The sequence below is a fragment of the Triticum urartu genome, chromosome 4A (genome assembly GCF_056163025.1).
Source record: "Triticum urartu cultivar PI428250 chromosome 4A, HENAU_Tu73, whole genome shotgun sequence".
NCBI classification, from domain to species: Eukaryota; Viridiplantae; Streptophyta; class Magnoliopsida; order Poales; family Poaceae; genus Triticum; species Triticum urartu.
Genome location: NC_141876.1, coordinates 150,679,754 through 150,685,838, shown reverse-complemented (window position 1 = coordinate 150,685,838; position 6,085 = coordinate 150,679,754).

Here is a 6,085-nt window from a genome sequence, read left to right as displayed (position 1 = left end):
CCTCCATAGATGCCCTCTCAGATCTTGCTGCAGCTGATGATGCATCTATGGGTCTCGAATCTCCTGACGCGTACTGAGATAGGCAGTCCATGTTGTCGGTGGCTGGTGATCAACTTCGGCTAGAGGACCCTGCCTGTAGTATGGTTCAGTGTCAAACACTGGGTCTTCTTGCTCGCTCTCGATGATCATATTGTGCAAGATGACACAGCAAGTCATAATCTCCCACATTTGATATTGAGCGGGGTACCGGACAACAGCAAATCGAGATTGGAGCACACCAAATGCCCGCTCGATATCCTTCCTGCAAGCCTCCTGAATCTTCACAAACCAGGCGTTCTTGCCTCCTGGCACAGGGTTTGAGATCGTCTTCACAAATGTCGACCATCTCGAATAGATGCCATCAGCTAGATAGTACCCCTTGTTGTAGTGCCGCCAATTGATCTCGAAGTTCACCGGAGGAGAATGGCCTTCAACAAGCTTGGCAAAGACAGGAGAGCACTGCAACGCGTTGATGTCATTGTGAGTTCCTGGCATACCAAAGAAGGAGTGCCAAATCCAGAGGTCCTCTGTGGCCACCGCCTCAAGTACCACACTGCAACCGCCTTTGACGCCTTTGTACATCCCCTGCCAAGCAAATGGGCAATTCTTTCATTTCCAATGCATGCAGTCGATGCTTCCAAGCATCCCAGAAAATCCTCTTGCTGTATTCTGTGCTAGGATCCGAGCAGTGTCTTCCGCATTGGGTGTTCTCAAGTATTGCGGTCCAAACACTGCCACCACTGCCCGACAGAATTTGTAGAAACACTCTATGTTGGTGGACTCGGCCATGCGCCCATAGTCGTCGAGTGAATCACCGGGAGCTCCGTATGCAAGCATCCTCATCGCTGTCGTGCACTTCTGGATCGAGGTGAATCCAAGTTTGCCGGTGCAATCCATCTTGCACTTGAAGTAGTTGTCGAACTCCCGGATGGAATTCACAATTCTGAGGAAGAGTTTTCAGCTCATCCGATAACGGCGCCGAAATGTTTTGTCGCCGTGAAGTGGAGCATCGGCGAAGTAGTCGGAGTAGAGTATGCAGTAGCCTTTGAGATGATGCCGGTTTTTTGCTTTCACCCGCCCCGGCGCCGAGCCACCTCGCCGCGGCTTTTCATTGCTCGCCAGCAGCTGGGCGAGGGCGGAGAGCACCATCAAATGCTCTTCTTCCTGGACGTCGGCCTAGGCTTCCTCCTCCAGCAGCGCGGCGAGCTTCCTCGTCATCCGAGTCCATCACCGAGGCAGGCAAATCACCGAACACCTTGCGCCCGGTGGGCGTGCACCCGCCGAACTGCCCCTCCACAGCTGGAAACGGCGGCCGGAAACGCCCAGTTGTTGTTGGAGGGGCTGCCGCGGCGAACCTCTGCTATTTGTCCTGCGGGGAATGGCTATCTAGCGATGAAGGGCGGCGGGCGACGCCGGGATATAGCTAGTGGCGGCCGAGGGCGCGGGGGATGGAAGGCAGGTCGGGGAAGAAAATCTTGACTTTTCGCCTGACGGTGTGGGCCAGCCGCGCTTTTCCCTTACGCCGGAGCCCCCGATCGCCCCCCGGTGCGCCGGGTTCGGCCTGCGGCCGCCGGGCGTAAAAAAGGGTTGAACCGGCGCTTTTCATCGTCTTAGGGGCGCGACTAGGGCTTTTTTTTGGCATCGGCGCCGAAAAAGTGGTCTGAGGGGCCTGTTGGGGGCGCGGCTGAAGATGCTCTAAGCCGGCATATCATCTTGAGATTTTACAAAGTCACCGTAGACGCCTCGTAGTCGATGAAAATATTTTCTTCCACTGAACGTGCGTCGTCGGAAATCCTGAAATAAACCCAGAATAAAGCGAGCACCAGGACTTGAACCCTGGTGGGCTGGAGATAGCAGTGTCCACCTAACCATTCAACTACAGGTTTGTACATGCACACATACAAATATAACACGTTCAGAGAAATGTAAGTAACAATATACTTTCATACGTGGTGTATACTAAAAAAATTATGTATGTGAAAATGGGCAAAAAATTTGTTATCGTTGAGCCGGGATTTGTTTTTCTGTGCATCTTGCAAATCGTAATATTTTTTAACGAAATTTTTCAGATATGTCGCGAATATGTATAAGTTTTCACTGATTCTTTCTATTTTCTAAAACCATGAAAATATAATTTTTTAATCATTCAAAATAAAGTCCTTTAATGTACCCGTCCACCAAATCGCACTCTATACTCCATGGAGTACTATGGGGCATGGACCTCGTTTTACAAAAAAAATGTCAAAAAAATTCTACAAACACATATGCATATTCTTCAAACGTGCATAAAATTTCATCAACTAATTTGATTATTTGCATGCTACAAAAAAGAAAAATGTGACCCAAATACGATAAAGAAAAGACCTATTTTAGTATGTATATTTGTCTTTTTTGTGTACATCACATATGAATATGTATGTTCATGAAAATTTATACATGTATACTACAAATATATGTCCACATGAAAACTTTTTTCAAATTCTTTTGAGATGTGGAAAAGGTATGTTCGCTGAAAAATTAAAGAGCTCAATGGAACTCTGCCTCTACAGGCACTTTTCGTGTAATATGGTGCTATTAGAGCATAAGTTATTGCATACGAAAAAAAAATTCTTCTCCAACAGTAAACACTAGTACTCGTCCTAAAATAGGACACTACAATTGCATACATATTGAAACAAATAATATCAAACTCATCCCAAAAAATCCGTAACAAATAAGACACAAATAGTACAGACATAACATCAAAATAATCAATCCACAACATCAACTATTACATAGTTCATCAATCCACAACATCAATTTCAACATAAATTGTTCATGACACATAACAACAAAGTTCATCACACATGACATGAACACATAAAGATAAAATTAGTTGCCTTGTTGCCCATGCAATGTCGATCACTCCTCAATGAGAATTTTTTTAAGATATTTGTGGGTATCAGAATCTCGAATGCCATGGTACACCTGAAGAAAGCATTGGATTCAGTCTTTCCCTTTCTCCGACCGCACCGGTTGTCCATGAGTTCATAGAAGGTGCAATCCATAATTTTCTCATGCACATTCTCAATGATCATGTTGTGCATGATCACGCATGCAGTGACAATGTGGCAGAGGATCTCTTGATCCCAAAACCTAGTCGGTCCTCGCATGATAGCAAATTGGGCTTGTAGAATTCAAAAGTCCTCTCCATGTCTAGCAGTTGCTTGAGCATTATGGAAGTAGACTTCTTTTTTACCTTGGGGGCTTGAAATTGGCTTCACAAAAATTGCACACTTCGAATATACCCCATCTGCAAGGTAGTAGCCCATGTTGTATGGGCCATTTGCTTGAAACTCCACCGATGGTGGTTACCCATTTGGCTAACTTTGCAAACAAATGTGACCTCTCGGGCACATTATGTCATTGCAAGATCCAGGAATCCCAAAACATGCATGTCAGGTTCATGTCTCCTGATTGGCCACGGCCTCAAGAATGATTGTGGCACCCTTCTTGTGTCATTTGAATTTGTCCATATCATGATGCATGGTAGTTCTTTTACTTCTAGTGCATGCAATCAATGGAGCCAAGCATACCTGGAAACCCATAGGCTTTGTTCATCTCCAAAAGCTTCGGCATGTCCTGAGCATTGGTGCTCTCAAATACTCTGACCTAGTGATACGTCCATTTTGCATCATGCTATTATATCGATATTTATTGCATTATGGGTTGTTATTACACATTATGTCACAATACTTATGTCTATTCTCTCTTATTTTACAAGGTTTACATGAAGAGGGAGAATGCCGGCAGCTGGGATTCTGGGCTAGAAAAGGAGCAAATATTAGAGACCTATTCTGCACAGCTCCAAAAGTCCTGAAACTTCACGGAAGTTATTTCCAGAATATATAAAAAATACTAAGCGCAAGAAGTACCAGAGGGGGCCACCCACCAGCCACGAGGGTGGGGGGCGCTCCCTACCCCCTGGGCGCGCCCCCTGCCTCATGGGCCCCCTGGTGGCCCTCCGATGCCCATCTTCTGCTATATGGAGTCTTTCGTAGAGGAAAAAAATCATAAGCAAGTTTTCGGGACGAGACTCCGCCGCCACGAGGCGGAACCTTGGAGAAACCAATCTAGGGCTCCGGCAGAGCTGTTCTGCCGGGGAAACTTCCCTCTGGGAGGGGGGAATCATCACCATCGTCATCACTAGCGATCCTCTCATCGGGAGGGGGTCAATCTCCATCAACATCTTCACCAACACCATCTCATCTCAAACCCTAGTTCATCTCTTTTATCCAATCTTTGTATCCAAAACTCAGATTGGTACCTGTGGGTTGCTAGTAGTGTTGATTACTCCTTGTAGTTGATGCTAGTTGGTTTACTTGGTGGAAGATCATATGTTCAGATCCATTATGCATATCAATACCCCTCTGATTATGAACATGAATATGCTTTGTGAGTAGTTACGTTTGTTCCTGAGGACATGGGAGAAGTCTTGCTATTAGTAGTCATGTGAATTTGGTATTCGTTCGATATTTTGATAAGATGTATGTTGTCATCCCTCTAGTGGTGTCATGTGAACGTCGACTACATGACACTTCACCATTGTTTGGGCGTAGAGGGGGCATTGGGAAGTAATAAGCAGATGATGGGTTGCTAGAGTGACAGAAGCTTAAACCCTAGTTTATGTGTTGCTTCGTAAGGGGCTGATTTGGATCCATATGTTTCATGCTATGGTTAGGTTTACCTTAATACTTCTGTTGTAGTTGCGGATGCTTGCAATGGGGGTTAATCATAAGTGGGAGGCTTGTCCAAGTAAGGATAGCACCCAAGCACCGGTCCACCCACATATCAAATTATCAAAGTACCGAACGTGAATCATATGACCGTGATGAAAACTAGCTTGACGATAATTCCCATGTGTCCTCGGGAGCGCTTTCCTTCATATAAGAGTTTGTCCAGGCTTGTCCTTTGCTACAAAAAGAATTGGGCCATCTTGCTGCACCTTATTTACTTTTATTACTTGCTACTCGTTACAAATTACCTTATCACAAAACTATCTGTTACCAATAATTTCAGTGCTTGCAGAGAATACCTTGCTGAAAACCGCTTATCATTTCCTTCTGCTCCTCGTTGGGTTCGACACTCTTGCTTATCGAAAGGACTACGATAGATCCCCTATACTTGTGGGTCATCAAGACTCTTTTCTGGCGCCGTTGCCGGGGAGTGAAGCGCCTTTGGTAGGTGGAATTTGGTAAGGAAAAATTTATATAGTGTGCTGAAATTTACTGTCACTTGTTACTATGGAAAGTAATCCGTTGAGGGGCTTGTTCGGGGTATCTTCACCCCGACCGGTAGAGCAAATAGTTGCTCCTCAACCTATTGGACCTACTGAAAATGAAGATGTTTACTTCAAAATTCCTTGGGGTATGATAGAGAAACTGCTAGCTAATCCTTTTATAGGAGATGGAACATTGCATCCTGACTTACACTTAATCTATTTGGATGAAGTTTGTGGATTATTTAAGCTTGCAGGTATGCCCGATGATGTTATCAAGAAGAAGATCTTCCCTTTATCTTTGAAGGGAGATGCATTGACATGGTATAGGCTATGTGATGATATGGGATCATGGGACTACAAACGTTTGAAAGTGGAATTCCATCAGAAGTTTTATCCTATGCATCTTATTCATCGTGATCGTAATTATATATATAATTTTTGGCCTCGCGAAGGAGAAAGCATCGCTCAAGCTTGGGGGTGGCTTAAGTCAATGTTATATTCATGCCCCAATCATGAGCTCTCAAGAGAAATGATTATTCAGAAAATTTATGCTCGGCTTTCTGACAACAATCGCTCCATGCTCGATACTTTTTGCACTGGTTCCTTTATGATGAAGACTATTGAATTCAAACGGAATTTATTGGAGAGAATTAAACGCAACTCTGAAGATTGGGATCTCGACGAAGGTAAGGAGTCAGGTATAACACCTAAGTTTGATTGTGTTAAATCTTTTATGGATACCGATGTTTTCCGTAAATTTAGCACCAAATATGGACTTGACTCTGA